This window comes from Mustela nivalis (assembly GCF_964662115.1).
Source record: "Mustela nivalis genome assembly, chromosome: 8".
NCBI lineage: Eukaryota > Metazoa > Chordata > Mammalia > Carnivora > Mustelidae > Mustela > Mustela nivalis.
Window position 1 is genome coordinate 122,585,319 of NC_139027.1, and position 17,206 is coordinate 122,602,524.

General features: G+C 45.8%; 1 long non-coding RNA gene across 3 annotated transcripts in view; it reads right to left on the reverse strand.

Annotated features, from left to right (window-relative positions):
* LOC309872289 overlaps positions 1-17,107 on the reverse strand; it is an 89,606-nt gene extending 72,499 nt beyond the window's left edge. The window contains exons 1-3 of one of the 3 annotated variants that reach the window (XR_014315759.1): positions 16,969-17,107; positions 15,307-15,420; positions 16-973 (exon numbers count right to left, since the gene is read on the reverse strand). This is a non-coding gene — a long non-coding RNA (uncharacterized lncRNA). Of the gene's footprint in view, positions 1-15; positions 974-14,813; positions 15,159-15,306; positions 15,421-16,968 lie in introns of those variants that run through there. The other 2 variants (XR_014315760.1, XR_014315758.1) reach the window with 2 other exon arrangements.
* Between the last annotated feature and the right edge of the window lie 99 nt (positions 17,108-17,206).

Sequence of the window (17,206 nt, forward strand, 5' to 3'; positions counted from 1 at the left end):
AAAAAAAAAAGACTCTTTTTTTTTTAAAAGGGTGAATTTTTACTGTATTAAAATGAATCAAGGAATTAATACCTAACTCATTCCAAGAAAAAGTTAGAGAATCAAATGGGCAAACAGGCAAAGCAATTGTAAATAGGAGATTCACAAAAGGGAAATTTCGACTAACAAGTACAACAGAATGACTTCACTGGTGTTCAGAAAGCAAATCAGAAACAGGCCACTTTATACTCATCAGATTGCCAAACATGAGAGGGAAAATACTGAACACTGGCAGAGATGGAGAGGAAGGGAGCTCCCCCTACGCTGGGTGGTGAGGACACGCTGGGACACTCCTGCAGGAGTGCAGGCACCAATCAGTACCTGGGAACAAGGAAATCCCTTAAGGCTCAGCAACTGCACTGAGAAATCTGTGCCAAGGCCCAGAAGGAGCAGGACAAGATGTTCCCTGAAGTAGCGTGATGAGGGCAGAGCACTGGAGGGAACCACATGTCTGTAACAAAGAGAATGAATAAGTGAAATGTGACAGACAAATGCTGTGGCCTACTGGGCGGCTCTCAGATGTAATGAACTGAATGTTCACATAGATATTAAAAGGTTTTTTTTAAGTAATCTACACATGGGGCTTGAACTCACAACCCCCAAGATCAAGAGTCACATGTTCCACAGACAGAGCTAACTCGGCACCCCCTTAAATGTAACATTAAAATGTGCAGAGGACTTTAAAACCAGTGGAGGATTATCCAGCATTGTTCAAGGACCTAGAGAAAACATTTTAGAGTGGATCTGTATTGTGGGGGGTGGAAGGGAGACTAGAAAAACACCTGGGTAATGGCAGTGTGTCAAGATGGCTGTGGGTCATGATGGGGACTAGGGAGGAAAAGGAGGCAGTTGGGAAAAGAGAAACAGAGGGACACTTAAAGAGTCTCTGAAATTAACAGGCTCTTCCCGACAGATCAATCTCTCCTGGGACAGGCTTGCCATCAGTAGGGAGACAATAAATGGCTGAGGTTAACCTGACATTCAGAAGCACCCTTGGTCACCTTAAAACTGATGAGAAAATAAAGTCAAACAGAGGTTGGTTTGCCCAGAGTCTCAGTGCTGGAGTGTGGGGCAAGGTGGGGAGAAAGATCAGAGCCAGATCTGAGGCACCTTTGATGCCAGGTGACAGCGTCTGGTTTTCCATCCTTGCAGCCGCCCCCAGAGCACCAAGGAGTCTCTGAGGGGTCTGAAGCGCAAGGAAGCTTGACCAGATCTGCCCGAGAGAGAGCGATGTGGATGTAGGTAAGGAGACTCGGCAGGAGACTGGGTGCCCAGTACCAAGAAGTATCTATGCCAAGCCTCTTCAGGGAGTGTTGGGGGGCTCCACAGGGAAGAAAGCAATTCACCATGGAGCAAGGGAGGGAGAGTACAAGGACAAAACTCATCATTACTTGGTTAAATGTGATGTAGCAAACTGAATAACATGGGCAGGAAGGCTGGGAGACCCGTCCTGAGAGGTCAGAGCCAGCCTTCCTGAGGGGAAATTTAAGCTGAAACCAGGGAAAATAACTAAGGTTAAAAGAAAAACACACACACACAAAAACAAAAAGGGCACTTGGATGGCTCAGTTATTAAGCGACTACCTTCAGCTCAGGTCATGATCCCAGGGTCCTAGGATTGAACCTGGCATCGGGCTCGCTGTTTGGTGGGAAGCCTGCTTCTCCTTCTACTCCCCCTGCTTGTGTTCCCTCTTTCACTGTCTGTCTTGCTATCAAATAAACAAAATCTTTCAAATAAGCAAACAAAGAGCACTCTGTGGACATGAACTTGGCACAAAGCGTAGTGGTGGAGCTGAGACTGGTAGAAGATGAGAAGGAGGCAAGCGTGAAGTGATGCCTTGACAGGCCTCTAGGACTCCGGGGAGTTTGGACAGGACTCTAAAGTGCTGTGGGAACCACTCGAAGATTTCCAGCAGGGACAGACTTCTGTGTTTACTGGGCACTTATTATAGGCTATGTACCTACCTCTATATTATACATGGGTAAGCAAGTTTCATTCCTCCCCCATAAAGAGAGGTTGTTATTAACAAATTCACACCTAAGGAAACCAAGGCAGGAAAAGGTTAAATGACTTATTCAGGGCAAGGTCACACAACCAGTAAGAGAAAGACACTCAATCATTATAGGATGTTGCTCAATAAAATGATGCCCCACATTTAATAAGCAATTACTACATGCCAGGCAATCTGATTTCAGGGCCCCTGCAAGTCCCATGCCATGGACCAAGAAAGGGATCTTTTTAAGAATTCCTTGGGCTGTAAGATTATACAGGAAAATCCCAAACCCTCTCTGGACCTTACGTGTCCTCACACGTAAGATCTTTAAGAAGTAAAGCTGGACTTGTACCAGGGAACATGACAGTTAATGGGGCCTTCCATACTCCAGCCATGGCCTAGAGAGGGGCAGTAGCCAGCCCACGGTCATCTCGCCAATTTAGACAAAACACTCAGAATGTCCAGCCTAGTCTGCTTTTCTGATGCCAGTGGCTTACTGAGGACCTCCAAGGTCCCTTCTATTCTAAGATGTGAGGATCCCGCCTCCAGGCACCACCAGCCCAGGCCCACGGAGCCCTCAAGAGCCTCTGGCTGGGTCTTGGGCACCTAGGTTCAACAAGACAGGAGATAGTAGCCAGAGGCAAGGACTCCTGTGGCAACCAAAAGGACATGACCTGGATGACCTTTCCACCCACCACACCCACTGAGCACTTGGGCAGACCACTGGTCTCTATATCCTCATCTGCCAAATAAAGGAGAACAGTAGAACCAGCTTCATTGTGAAGTTGGCAGTTACTTTACATAATCACCTAACGTGGGACCTAACTCTACAAACCTGTAGAAATTACCAGTATCTCTCCCCTGGCTAGAAATTAACTTCTCAGAAGGGGTAAAGTAAACCTTCCCTGAAGCCTGATCCTGTCTTAATCCCCGGAATTCTTGCAGAAAGCCCACTATGTATAAAATCCTGTAGTGCGGGTTGTCGGGGTGGGGGGGCATGCCAGGACCTTTTTTATTGTTTTATTTTTATTTTTTATTTTTGAGAGGGAAATAAAGAGCCAGGGTGGGGGAAGGAGCAGAGGGAGGAGGAGGGGGAAAGAATCCAAAGCAAACTCCTGGCCTAGTGCAGAGCCTGACAAGGGGCTCACTCGATCTGAGATCACAACCTGAGCTGAACTCAAGAGTCAGATGCTTAAGCAACTGAGCTACCCAAGCACCCCTTATGAACTGTTTTAATGTTTGACTTATATACATTTTTTCCTCAGATTTATTTCAATGCATAAAAAAGGTCCTGGGGCACCTGGATGGCACCTGGATGGCTCAGCTGGTGATGCGGCCAACTTGATTAGGGTAAGGTCATGATTTCATGGTGGTGAGACTGAGCACCTTGACAGGCCCTGCACTCAGCAGGGAGTCTACTTCTGCTTTAAAATGAATTTTAAAATACACATACTGAACGTGCCCTGAAAGTGGTTTTATAGGAAAAAACACTTTGCTTATTTTTTTTTAATTTATTTATTTGACAGAGAGAAAGATCACAAGTAGGCAGAGAGGCAGGCAGAGAAAGAGGGGGAAGCAGGCTCCCCACTGAGCAGAGAGCCCAATGTGAGGCTCGATCCCAGGACCATGAGATTATGACCTGAGCCGAAGGCTGAGGGTTAACCCACTGAGCCAACCAGGCGCGCCAAAAAACACTTTGCTTATATGCACACAGTTCAGAGGACTCTAGTAGGAACTCAAAAGTTCTGGAATGGACAGAAGTCCCAAAAACTAAGAAAAAAAAAATGACACCAATAGTGATACACTGTAAATAATAAAATATATTGCATTTGTTGGTAAATGAAACCCCATTCCATATGAACAGTGGTGTAAAAGAGGATATGAGCACGCATCCAAGGGAATAAATGAAAGCCACAATGCGAAAATATACTGAAGGAGCTGCTACCTGGTACCCGCGGTAGAAGTAAATACATCAGCAAAATCTGGTACAGTGCGGCAAAACCCATCCTTGCTGGGACGTTGCGTGTTGCCACCCATCCCACTAGGGGTCGCCCAAAGTCACCCTGAGAACTGGGGACAGAGTTCAATTTCCAGCCCAGTCTGCTTTCTGGGATGCCAGCTGCCTGTAAACCCGCCAAGTGCCTCCTTTACTAAGCTGCACAAGGGACCAGTGGCCCCAGACCTATTGAGCACTCAGGTGCTTAAAGGAAGGGATTTCGGCATGAAGTGCCCAAGAGCCATACTTCGCAGCATCTCCTTCCAAGCACAACACAGGCATACTTCATGGCAGCAGTGGAAAAAATGTGAAATGCTTTTTCAGGAAGGGGTAAAGGGGGCAAAGACGGTATTATGACCATTTTATAAATGAGGAAATTGAGGCTCAAATGATTAAGCAACCTGCCCAGGGTCACACTGCTAGAGAATTTTAGAACCAGAATTCACACCCAGGTGCGTCAGGTCCTTGTCATGGTTTATAATTGCCCCCCACCCCCCCCATCCCACCCCCAGCTGGGCCTGGGAGAAGAGAAAACAGGTTAAGGAGAGTATGTAGGAGGGATCATGAAGGGATGGCTACTTGCTCCCCTGGGTCCCTCTGTGCTTTCCTCAACTGGCCCAAGAAGGCTGTCTGCTTCCCCCATGAGCCTTGACACTAGAGGATGGGGTCGAGGCCTTTTCTTGGCTCCCCACACCAGCAGAATCCCAGAGCTTCGGGCTAAGTTTATTTACTCAGCCAGAGCCTCCCAACCACTCCAAAGGGCTCATCTTCAGTGCTCAAGGACCAAAATTCTTGCCTGTCTTGCTTCCCCTCCTCCCACAGGCCTCCTGGATTTCCTGGCCTCTCCTCAAACCCTTTCAGTTCTACACCCAGAACCCCACTCGGGTCCCTGCATTGTTCACTGCTCCCAGCCTGGCCTAGAACCCCTTTCTCAGGCCTCTGGACATCATGTGAACCACTGTGATGGTCTTTGGTTCACATTTTTTTAAATTGAGGTATAATTTATATATAGAAAAATGTACACATTTTAAGCGTATTGCTCCATGACCTGCCCTGCCCCAGCCTCTTAACCAGCCTTCCTGACTCTCCCTTACCCGCCTCTCATCCATCCTCCACAGGGCACTTTCAGGTTGCTCTTCCCAAGTATGTCTGACTACTTCACTGCCCTGGCCAAAACCCTCCAGCAGCTCCCTCTGCTCTAAGGATAGAGACACACAGAAACAGAATACAAACACTCCTTGCCTTTGTGAGAGAGAGAAATATAAAGTCAGATATAAAATCGCCCTTAAGAAAGAAATTCATTTCAGTTAAAGGGAAACTGTTAGGCACAAGGCACTTGGGCCTTAAAGGATTTGTTTATCCAGATGCTGAGCCATAAAATGTCTCCATCTGGGATGACGAGAAAGTAAATTTATAACCCAGTAAACAAAGCATAGCTTAACTGCCTATGTAAGCTGCTGGTCAACTCTAATGTATGAGAAAATTTAACCACTTGTTGCATGTTTCCCGTTACTGCTGCTTAGTCTGCATCTCACGGTCTTTAATAAAATTTACCCACTTAAGTGAAAAATGAAATTAATGTTGTCAAACATGTGTCCATTCCCCTTTTTGGTCCAGCCCACCTCCCCAGCTGATCTACTTTTCATAGATTCCTTTCTCTTTCTTAGAGTTTTATGTGAAGAGATCACACAATATTCACACTTCTGTATCCGTCTTCTCTCACTTGGCATATTTGTGAGATTCACTCACATGACTACACGTATCTATAGATCTCTTTTGCTGGTCAGTAGTATTCCATCACACGAGTATAACACAGTTTCTTTTCCTTTTCCCAGCTAATGCCTATCTTTGCACTCACTGTTTCCCAAGCATTAGGCAGGGCACAGGATAAGCATTTTACAATTTATCTCTCAGGAAAGACTTGTAAGGAGATAGTGCTATTACTCCCATTTCCCATATGGGAAGCTGGGCTCCAGGAGGGGAAGGGAAATGACCCAAGGTATACCTAAGTAGCGTCCACCAGGGCCAGGATACATCCTGGGCCAGGGCTTAAGGACTAGCTCCACCACTTGGTACAGACTCTCCTTGGGCCTCAGTGTGATGATTCACTCAGCATCACAGATCTCTGAGACTCTTCTAAAAAGTCCTGGCTTCAAATATTCTGCTCCTACAAATAATCATAATGTCCAGGAAATGCCAACAATTCACTCAATCACAGAAGCAGGTCAAGGCAATAAAACCAGCATGCGGAGCCAGGTGAAAGTTCTTGTACCTGACTGCTGGCCCCACACAACTCTTAGTTAGTCAGGACGCAAGTAGACAAAGTAGACCAAAGGAGACAGCACCCAACCCTGGAGAAGCCAAAGAAACAAAGACAACAAAAGCAGCCATTAAATAAATGGCTCTACAGACGGCGGAGGGAAAGATCTGGTTTTGCTTCAGAGAAGAAACGGGTGAGGGGAGAGGGAAGGAGGCCCTCAAAACAGAGGGAAGGGGAGACCAGAGCCCGGAGCAGGTGAGGGAAGGCTGGGTACTGCTGGGCCATGACAAATCCTCCAGTAGCCGGAGTCCTCTGTGTTTCCATAAACTACACCTTCCCTCGCACCCTCTAACTGTAAATGGCTTACTGGATATGTGTTAGTAAGGCTTGGTGAGGGGTGGGAAGGCTGACGGGAGAGACACTGAGAGAGGTGACAGGGAAAGTCACTGACATGTGGAGACTCTACAGGACCAGGGCATGCTTGTAGGCAAGCAGGCTCTAGGGCCCAAGATGGTGACGAATGAGAACATCTAGCAAACTGCAGCATCTTGAGAAGGGCTGGGGGGACTTCCCTGGAGTACAGACCAGAATTCCAGCTGGTCTTATCAAGACCCAGGTTCAGAAGATCTGGCTGGCAGAGCACACCTGAGTGAGTCTGGAGCCACTGAGAATACAGGAGCTGCAGGACCACCTGAGGACATACCTGGAGAGGTGGGGCAGTTGGTGTGAGGTGAAGTATATGGATTTAGGAGTCAGACTGTCTGGGTTTAAAATACTAGAGGGGTGCCTGGGTGGCTCAGTGGGTTAAGCCTCTGCCTTTAGCTCAGGTCATGATCTCAGGGTCCTGGGATAGAGCCCCGTATCGGGCTCCCTGCAAGAAGCCCGCTTCCTCCTCCTCTCTCAGCCTACTTGTGATCTCTCTCTCTGTCAAATAAATAAAATAAAAAATCCTATTTATAAAAAATAAAATAAAATACTAGAGATAAAGAGAAACACTCTATAGTGACAAAAGGGTCAATCCATCTGAAAGATATTAAACACTTTAAACATATCTGTACCTGAGAAAAGATGGCCAAAATACGAAGGCAAAAACGGACAGGAATGAAAGGAAAAAAAGACAATTCAACAGTCCACACTTGTTTGTCCCCCAAAGCTCATTTCTGTCTCAGGGTCTCTGCTCTCAGTATGCCCTCTGTCTGCAACAGCCCTCTAAAGATCCACGCACAGCTGGAGTTTCCAGTTCACTCAAGATTCCAGTCAGTGCTTACCAACTTATCTATAGTAGCTCAACCCCTTACTTCCTATGCCAGTACTCCGATTTCTTTTTCTTCTGAGTACTTATCTCTGACATTATATGCTTACTGCCTACCTGCCTCCATTAGAATGCAATCGCCATGAGGGAAGGGCTTTGCCTAATATACTGTTTTCTACCTCTAGTGCCTAGATCAGGGCCTGGCACACAGCAGGTGCTCAGAAGATATCTGCTGAAGTGGAAAAGAAAGTTCACTAATAGGACGCACAGACAAATAGACAAATGGGACTTCGTATTTGGTACAGGAATAAAGGCAACACCTCAAACCAAAGGGAAAAAGGTAGACTAGTTGACAGAGGTACTAGTGTTGGGCGGGGGGAGGTTAAGTTGAAACAGATTTATCGCAAGTATAAAACTTGTGATATACTTCCTTCTTCAAACTCCACTTTCAAAATGCAAAAACCCACAAGAAAAAGTAGAATGGAAGAGAGGATGACCACAATGAAATTTTGGAGGCTGGAAAATAAATGGACAAGTACCATCAGACAGCAACACCAAGCCGGCAATGTGAAAAAATGACAGTCTAGCCTGATTTACATTAAAGAATCCTTAAAAGGCTCAGAAATTAGTGGTAGGAAGATTGATAAAAGAGGGTTTAAAAAGCAGCTTACTGGGGTGCCTGGGTGGCTCTGTGGGTTAAAGCCTCTGCCTTCGGCTCGGATCATGATCCCAGGGTTCTGGGTGCGCCACATTGGGCTCTCTGCTCAGCAGGGAACCTGCTTCCCCCTCTCTCTCTGTCTGCCTCTCTGCCTGCTTGTGATCTCTGTCAAATAAATTAATAAAATCTTTTTAAAAAAATAAATAAATAAAAAGCAGTTCACAGACTCCAATGAGCAGACTCTTAGATCCCCTCCCTCCACTACCCACCTTCCCCCCTCACGGGGTACAGACCCTGGCAGATCAGAAACATATTTTTAGGAGAAAGTAGAACAAGGTCCCTGGACAGGTGGACATGCGGCACAGGAGACAGAGACAGTGCCAGCAACAGAGGGTTTATACAAAAGTCCACACATATTAACCATTGAGGATGTCCAGAACCTTGGCCCTCTTGCTCCACTCAGCTCTTGGAACACTGCCAGAGAGGCACAGTGCTCACAGTACTAAATGGGGAGACTGACCCCTGGGCTTTCATGCCCCCACTCAACTCCGAGAACTCTCAGCAAAATGGGAAAAATGGATCCCTGTGAGGGCCTTTCATTAAGAAACTCCAGGCCATTAAGGAAGAGAGGAGATTCTAGAACTTTCTAGAGAAGTAAAAGTAGGTCATACACACAGAATCAGTATTCAGAATGACTCGGGACTTCCCAACTGCAATACTGAAAGCTGAGAGACAACACAGTAATGTCTTCAAAATCTGATGAAACTTCTGGGTATATACCCAAAATAATTGAAAATAGGGACTCAAATGGATATTTGTACACCATGTTCACAACAGCCAAAAGGTGGAAAGAACCCAAGCATCTGCTGACGAATGAATAGATAAACAAAATGTGGTCTATCCATACAAGAGGTAATTCCCAAAAAGAACAAGGAAGCTCTTCAAGTACAAAGAGAAAGGGCTCATGAAAAAGAAGTGCATGAAGTATCATTGATTTAATGACCTCTTTAAAAGTTCTATTTCAGTGTCAAAATCAAGGTGAAGTGCAAGAAATTTCATTTTTTCCAAAAGGTCAGAGGGGACAAATTATACCCAGATCTTCTGAAGGGATCAGGATTTATCCTTGCCAAAATATTCAACCTAAGGGTTGAAGGCAGATTCATATTTTGTGTGACCTGAAACTTACATAATTGGGGAGGGGCTAATAATGTAAAATATTCAAAAATTGCAACGAATGTGAATACTTCTTCAAAAATGAGAAAAAAAAATTATAACAAATTACGTCTTAAAAACAGGTATCTCGAACATCACAAAATCCAGAAAAATAACATTTTCTTTTTAATTGCCTGCAACACTTCTGTAAGCCTTTTTTCCTACTTTTAGGGCCATATTTTCTGATAGTTTTTCATATGAGAAGGATTTTGTAATATCCTTCTATAGAGAGAAGATAAGGATGACTCAGTCTTCTAACACGTACATTTATAACAGTACACATTGCATTATCGAGTAACTTCTTGGCAGAAGAAAACTTCCACTTTTACTAAGTGTTGGTAAGAACTGAGTCCTTTGCTTCTATTTTTACAGTCTTTATGATCGAAAGAATCTTCCATAGATCAGCTTCTGACTCTAGAAACTTCAAACCTTGTTTATCTTCCTTAACGTACCTCTGGCACAGGTGCTGTAGGACACCTGTCCATGGTGATATTACCTCTGTTCCTGCGCCCTCTCCTACACCAAGACACACTCAAATCATTAGTGGAAGTGACCACAAACCACATAAATAAACAAAACCAAACTGAATGTATTCTAACCCAACCATTAGCCAGATCCAAAAAATGTCCAGGACCAACATGAGATCACTTAACAGGAGAATAGTGAGGAGGGAAGTCATGCTTTAATGAAAAAAAAAAAAAAATTTTAAGACTTTTATTTACTTATTTGAGGGAGAGAGAGTGAGCAAGTGAGAGAGAACAAGCTGGGGGCGGGGAGCAGAAGGAAAGTGAGAAGCATACTCTCCCCTGCTGAGCAGGGAGCCCCATGTGAGGCTTGACCCTGGGACCAGGATCATGACCTAAGCTGAAGGCAGACACTTAAACGAATGAGTCACCCAAGTGCTCCTACGATGAAAATTTCTTAATTTTGTACATTTCATAGAAACATATGACCTTTTACAGGGCCTTGGAAGAGAGAAGAATGAGGGTCCTTAAAGCAAAAAGTCATTAGTTTCATGAAGAGAATGTCTCATCACAGAAATTCAAAGGCTTTCCTTTCCTGGCGGAAATCTGTCTTTTCATCCACCTAAGTAGTAGTCTCAAGATACTCTCTCCGTGAGACATACCAGGAAACACAGCTTTAAGAACTCACTGGCTTGGAAAAGGTGACATCACACATCCAAGGATATGCAAAAGATGGTAAGAAATGGTATGTCATTCAGAAAAAAAAGTTATTGGGATGCTTAGCCTCACACTGTAAACCAAAATCAAGTCCAGATGTAATAAAGAGTTAAATGTTAAAAATTAGGCCTTATAGGAACAAAATCAAAAAGTGTAAGTAAATATCCTTCGATTGCTTGTATTCTTTCCTAACCCAAAAGCAAGCTATTTGGGCAATGGCAAGTGAAAAGTTTAAACATAAACAAACAAAACAGGAGCCTGGCCAGCTCTGTTGGAAAAGTGTGCGACTCTTGATCTGGGGGTGGTGAGTTTGAGCCTCGCATGGGCGAAATAAGTCAGTCAGAGAAAGATAAGTATCATATGATTTCATTCATACGTGGAAATTAAGAAACAAAACAGAGGATCATAGGGGAAGGGAGAGAAAAATAAAATAAAATCAGAGAGGGAGACAAATCATAAGAGACTCTTAACTATAGGAAACAAACTGAGGGTTGCTGGAGGGAAGGGGGTTGGTAGAAGATGGGGAGTGATGGGCATGGAGGACACATCACATAATGAACACTGGGTATTATATGCAACTGATAGATTACTGAACTCTACCTCTGAAACTAATCATACACTCTATTTAATTAATTGAATAAAATAAAATTTAAAAAATAAAAATGAATAAAAATAATAAAACAAAAATAGCCAGCTTAGAAAAAAAGTAAGGCGAACAATAATCTTGAGGGAAAAAACCTACCTGCAATAAATATAATAAACAAGGGTTAGGCATCCTTCATACTGAAAAGTGCTTACAACTCAGAAAGAAACTCAAGATTTCAAAAAATGTGCAGATAATTCACAGGTGACAAATGCCCAATAGTTACAAAATGTTAAAATATTCAACCTCGGGGCACCTGGGTGGCTCAGTGGGTTTGGCCGCTGCCTTCGGCTCAGGTCATGATCTCGCATCCCGGGATCAAGTCCCGCATCGGGCTCTCTGCTCAGCAGGGAGTCTGCTTCCTCCTCTCTCTCTCTCTCTGCCTGCCTCTCTGCCTACTTGTGATCTCTCTCTGTCAAATAAATAAATAAATAAATCTTTAAAAAAAAAAAAAAAAGATATTCACCTCAACAATAGTTTAAAAAAAAAAAAATGCAGATTAAAAGAACCAAAGGCTACTCTTCAGCCATCAAAGAAGATTTCCACAAAATTGCTAAGTCTTCCTGCGGCTGAGCACGAGGGTAAGCGAGCACTCAAACACCACAAACACTGCCATGGAGAGTGCTTTGGGTTTATGCCCTAAAAATATCCATTCTTGCTCCTTGTCCCAGTAATTCCACTTCAGAGAATCTATTTCAGGAAATTCTCAAAATTGCAAAGATATTTACATAGGAAATGTTAATTGCAGCCCTGCTGAAATGGGGGGGTTGGGGGATGTAAATTAGAAGGAGGAGAGAAAACACCTCTCAGGATGTGTGTATGTATTTGCACGTGGACAAAGGTGAGAAAGGCTACATACCTCTTAGCACTGTCAGTACTAGAAGGTGGGAATGGGTGTTGGGGGGGTGTTACTCATTTTGTCCCTACACACTTCCTGCATTGTTTACCTTACCCTAATTAATTCCAAAATTGCTTTTGGAATTAAAAAACATACCACAGGGGCGCCTGGGTGGCTCAGTTGGTTAAGCATCCAACTCTTGGTTTCGGCTCAAATCATGATCTCCAGATGGTGAGACCAAACCCTTCATGGAGCCCCTCATCAGGCTCTGCACTCAGTGGGGAGTCTGCTTGAGATTCTCTCTCCCTCTGCTTCTCTCTGCCACCCCTGCACTCATGCTAGCTCGCTTGCACTCTCTCTCTCAAATAAATCAATCTTAAAAAAAAAAAAAACAACCTCCAGGAGAAGGAAATACCCACATATAAAAAAGATTAAACTATGCCAAATGGATCTGATCCCCATCTACCCTATCACACAGACCCTCAAAAAGAAATGAGGAAAAATACAGTTAGTAAGTCTCCGAAGCCAACTCTGCCTGGCTGACTTCTGTAGCCATGATTGGAGGTGCCAAACCCAGTGGCTCACAGGTAGAGGAGCAGACTACCAGAAAATCAAAAGTGATTTTCTTAATCCCCAATTTAAAAGCACAACACTCACTACTTTATCTTTGTCTAGAAGCCAGAGGGCATCAAGGCAAGAGACTGTGGTGTCCCTACACGCAGGTCACTGCCACATCCCTGCCACACCAACACCCCTGAGTTAAAATGCTACAACCTGGACCCATCTGAAATACCCCTTTGTTTGCACAGGAAGAAAATCAGATAATGATGCATGGCCAGAATAAAGATTAGCCTGGCCTGTTAGGAAAGTCATGCGAACATACACAACTTTCAGATAATAGTCCATAGCACTCAAACCAGCAAAGATAAAAATTTAAAAAGCTGTGGGAAAAGAAGCATTTATATATATAAGCTTATATATATAAATGCTTATTTATATATATGCTTGTTTATACATACAATATATATGTAGATATGTGTAGATATATATAATATATATTATATATGACTCCCCACTTACATATATATATACATATATATATATACACACACATAAAGTAGTGTGTGTGTGTGTGTGTGTGTGTGTGTGGCAGTCGGTATGGCATTGGTATGGCAGTCGGTATGGCATCGGCCTTTGGCTCAGGTCATAATCCTAGGGTCCTGGGACACAGCCCCACATCAAAGCCCACATCAGGCTCCCTGCTTAGCAGGGAGTCTGCTTTTCCTCTGTGTCACTTGTGCGAGATCTTTCTCTCTCTCTCAAATAAATTTAACTGACTCAGCCACCAAGGCACCCTGGCTTAAATGTTTCTGAAAGCAGTATATATACACACATATGTAAGAGCTTGTTTGCCTACAGCTTTCCAACAGGCCCTAAAAGAAATCATTTAGGGACACCTGGGTGGCTCAGGTCATGATCCCAGGATTCAGGGATGGGCCCTCCATCAGGCTCCCTGCTCAGCAGGGCGTCTGTTTCTCCCTCAGCTGCCCTTGGCCCTCACCAAATCTGGATGTTTCCAGAGATGAGAAAAGGAAGGCTCAAAGGGTTTGTATAAGGGCGCCGGGGTGACTCAAACAGTTAAATGGCTGCCTTCAGCTTAGGTCATGGTCCCTGTGTAGTGGGATCAAGTCCCCCATCAGGCTCCCTTCTCAGTGGGGAGCCTGCTTCTCCCTCTACTCCCAGCTGGTGCTCTCTGTCACTATCTCTGTCTCTCAAATAAATAAAATCTTTTAAAAGGTGGGGAGGCACCTGAGTGGCTCAGTTGGTTAAGCTTCTGCCTTCGGCAGGTTGTGATCTCAGGGTTCTGGGATCCAGTCCAGCAATAGGCTCCTTGCTCAGTGGGAGCCTGCTTCTCTCTCTGCCTGCCAGCTCCTACTGCTTGCGCCCTCTATGACAAAGAAATTAAAAATCTTAAAAAAAAAGGGGGGGGGGGATGAAGGGGTTGAATGATTTGCCTACATCACCTGGCTAGTAGCTCCAAATCCCAAACCCTATACCCCTTCCATCAGCTGGCACTGTTGCCCGAAACATTCCTGATAGCCCAGGCAGTGGGTTCCCCAGCTTCAAGCACACAGCCTGTCAAACACTAAGCACTCAAAAATTCGATGAGTGGGTATCTCAAACTAGGAGAAAGCTAAGCAAATTGTGAATGATCAACAGAATACGACAAATCTTTTCAAAAGGAAGATGTTGATAAGCTGAAAATCCACATTAGATGATAATGCTGAACCTCACAGAAGAGAACCACAAACCTCCTCAACCTCAGAGACAGGTCTCCATCAATTTGGCCTCAATTACCCTGAACTGCCTCACCTGACCACTCTGCTTCCAATCACTTCCCATCTCTCCTCAGTAGGTCTCAGGAACCTGCAAGGCTCCCTACTGCCCACAAGGCAAAATCCAAATTCCATACCCTGGCCTTCAAGGCCCTACCAGCTGACTGATTCCGCTATTTCCTGAATTACTCACTGACCCTGGACTTTTCTGGACTCTTCCCCTTCACCCCACAGAACCCCATTTCCTTTATGTTGCCAAACCTAGCCTTGGCTCCAACTGGCTCCAGGTAAATATTGGTCCCTTACCCTACTTGAAGCATCAAACCTAGGTAAAAAAGGCAGTGGCTTTTCTTTTTTTTCTTTAATGAAAGTGGATTTACATGACATTTCTTTTTACCTACATGGTAACCAAATTCACCAGGAACAGGCACAATGAACAGGGAGCCCCATCGGTAGCAGCATTTTATTTGGGTTTTCCAGTACAGAAGCAGGAGTTGCCTTATGCAACCTATTCAGTCCCTTTTCTGGCCTGAGGGGGTCTTGTTTCTGGGCCTTTTCCTAAAATGGCCTACAGGAAGCAACCAGGTGAGTCTAGGGGCTGACACCACACCTATCGGTGGTCCTTCCCATCCAGACCCCACCCCAGATCTGTCCCAGGAGTCAGGACCCCAGCTTCATTATCAGGCAAGTCCCTTCCCCTACGGACCCAGTTTTTTTCATATGTGAAAAGTGGAGAAGTGAAGAGCAAACCTGGAGAGAAAAAGGCTGTAAGAATAACTTCCCAGTTATTAAAGGCTTTCCCATAAAAGTACCAAGGATATCCGAAACTCTTTTCTGCTGGGACACTGCAAATTGTCACAAGGCATACACCTTGGTTCTCCCCTAGGTTAGTGTGCACAGACTTACCCCATTACAACATCCTGCTGTACAGAGGTCCCAGAGGTGCTGTAAGAAGTCAGCTCCTGGTCAGGGGTATGTAGTAGTCTGCAATCTTCCACCAGAAGGAACAGTGCTGCAAAGAACAATCTTGTATAAGTATTTATCATTGTTCTGCAATTATTTCTCATGATAGATTCCTGGAAGTGGACTTACTGGCTTGAGAGAATGCGTGCATTTTACATTCTGATACTTACTAGTTGAAAAACTTTATGGGGTAATTCTCAGAGTCCACTAGTATTTAGGCTTTACCTGGGGAAATCTGCTTACAAAGAGCAATCCTGACACACTCCCAGCCTCCTTTTACATCCAGCCCTTCCCCTCCCCCTTCAGGAAGTCCGGGGAGGGGCTCCTGAAGCTGCTTTGTTATCCAGCTCCCAGGTGGCCCAGCTGTGGGAGGAAGAACTAGTGCCTTCTATTTGCTCCCAGGTGGCCCAGCTGTGGGAGGAAGAACTAGTGCCTTCTATTTGCCCCTAGCACAAACCTTGGGAAGTCCTGGCCTGGCGAGGGTCGGGGTCGGGGGTGTACAAAACTTGCAGGAGGTCTCTGGGCCATAGCCCAGCTCCCTCCCTAGTGACTTCCCCCAAATAGCCAAGTCTGGCTCTCATGCACCACAATGCCTGACATTGAGTGTTGGGGACAGTCATAGTTCCAGGCTCACCTGGATGCATCCCTTTCCCCTTCCCGACCTCTCCCTCCTGAAGGTCCCTGCCCCACATACATCTTTGAGCCTAGTGACCAGGACCCAGTAATTTTACCTTTACCTAAGATTCCCCAAGCCTCTCTTCTCTAATGCAGGAGCACCACTTCCCCCAAGAAATCATTTGCGGCCTCCACACTGGGCCTCAGTCTCCGTATCTTGACATGGTGGGTAGTGGCACTGGCATTCTGGGTGCTGCTGTAGTGTGGAGGAGAGTAGTGTGGCTAACTAGGTTTCTGGGCTTTTGCAGGGAAATCTGGCTTCAATTGGGAGCCCAGGTGCACCTACACGATCATTTAATCATCATTCTGATGGGCTTAAGGCCTGTTTGGAAAGAACTCAATTTTTATTTTCAGATTTCTCCAAGGCCGAAGGGCCATTAGGGCCAAAAGCCATTTCAAAGCTGCTCAAGGGTCCTAGATATCTAGGACCAGACGAGGAACCAGAGGCCCAGAAAAGGCCTTGCCGGGCTCTAGGCTGTGTGCTGCTGCGCTCTGAGGAGCACCAAGTTCTGGTAGGAAAGTGGAGCGGGGTTGGACACCAGGTGTTTCACACTGCGGTACGGAGCCAAGCGCAGGGACGAGAGTCCTGGCACGGCTGGGAAGACACATCCTGGAGCTGGGTGTGGTGAGGTAAGCCCAGAAAAGACACCCGGGCGAGGGGCGCTGGGCGCGTCTCGTCAGGTGGTCGGCCTCGGTGGGGTAAGGGCTGGGCTCCGCCGGCGGACCCACCTGGGTCCAACGACACTGGCTGACTGTGGGGGCAGAAGCCAAATCCAGAGCCTCTGCAGCTCGTGGGGAAGCCCGGAGCCGGGAGGTAACGGCACCAACCCCACAAGCCAAGGACTGCAACACGGGATGGTACACGCCAGGGGCCCCGCTCCGCATCGCTGTGTGAGAAACACTCCTCAAGCGCCGTTTTTACCTCAGGCCGCCACTTGTGTCTAGACCCAGGAGCTGCGTGCTTTGGGGCTGTGTCCGAGGCAGCCTTCTACCCGAGTCTAGCGGCCGCTGAGGCGTCGCGTGCAGAGCCCGGTCCTCACCAGCTGGGGTAAACGCCCCGGCTCACTGGGCCTCAGTTTCCTCCCGGTGCGATGGGAGCCATCACACCGCGGGCGGGAGACGTGCTGGAGGCAGCGGTCTCACGAACGTCAGGCTTTGCA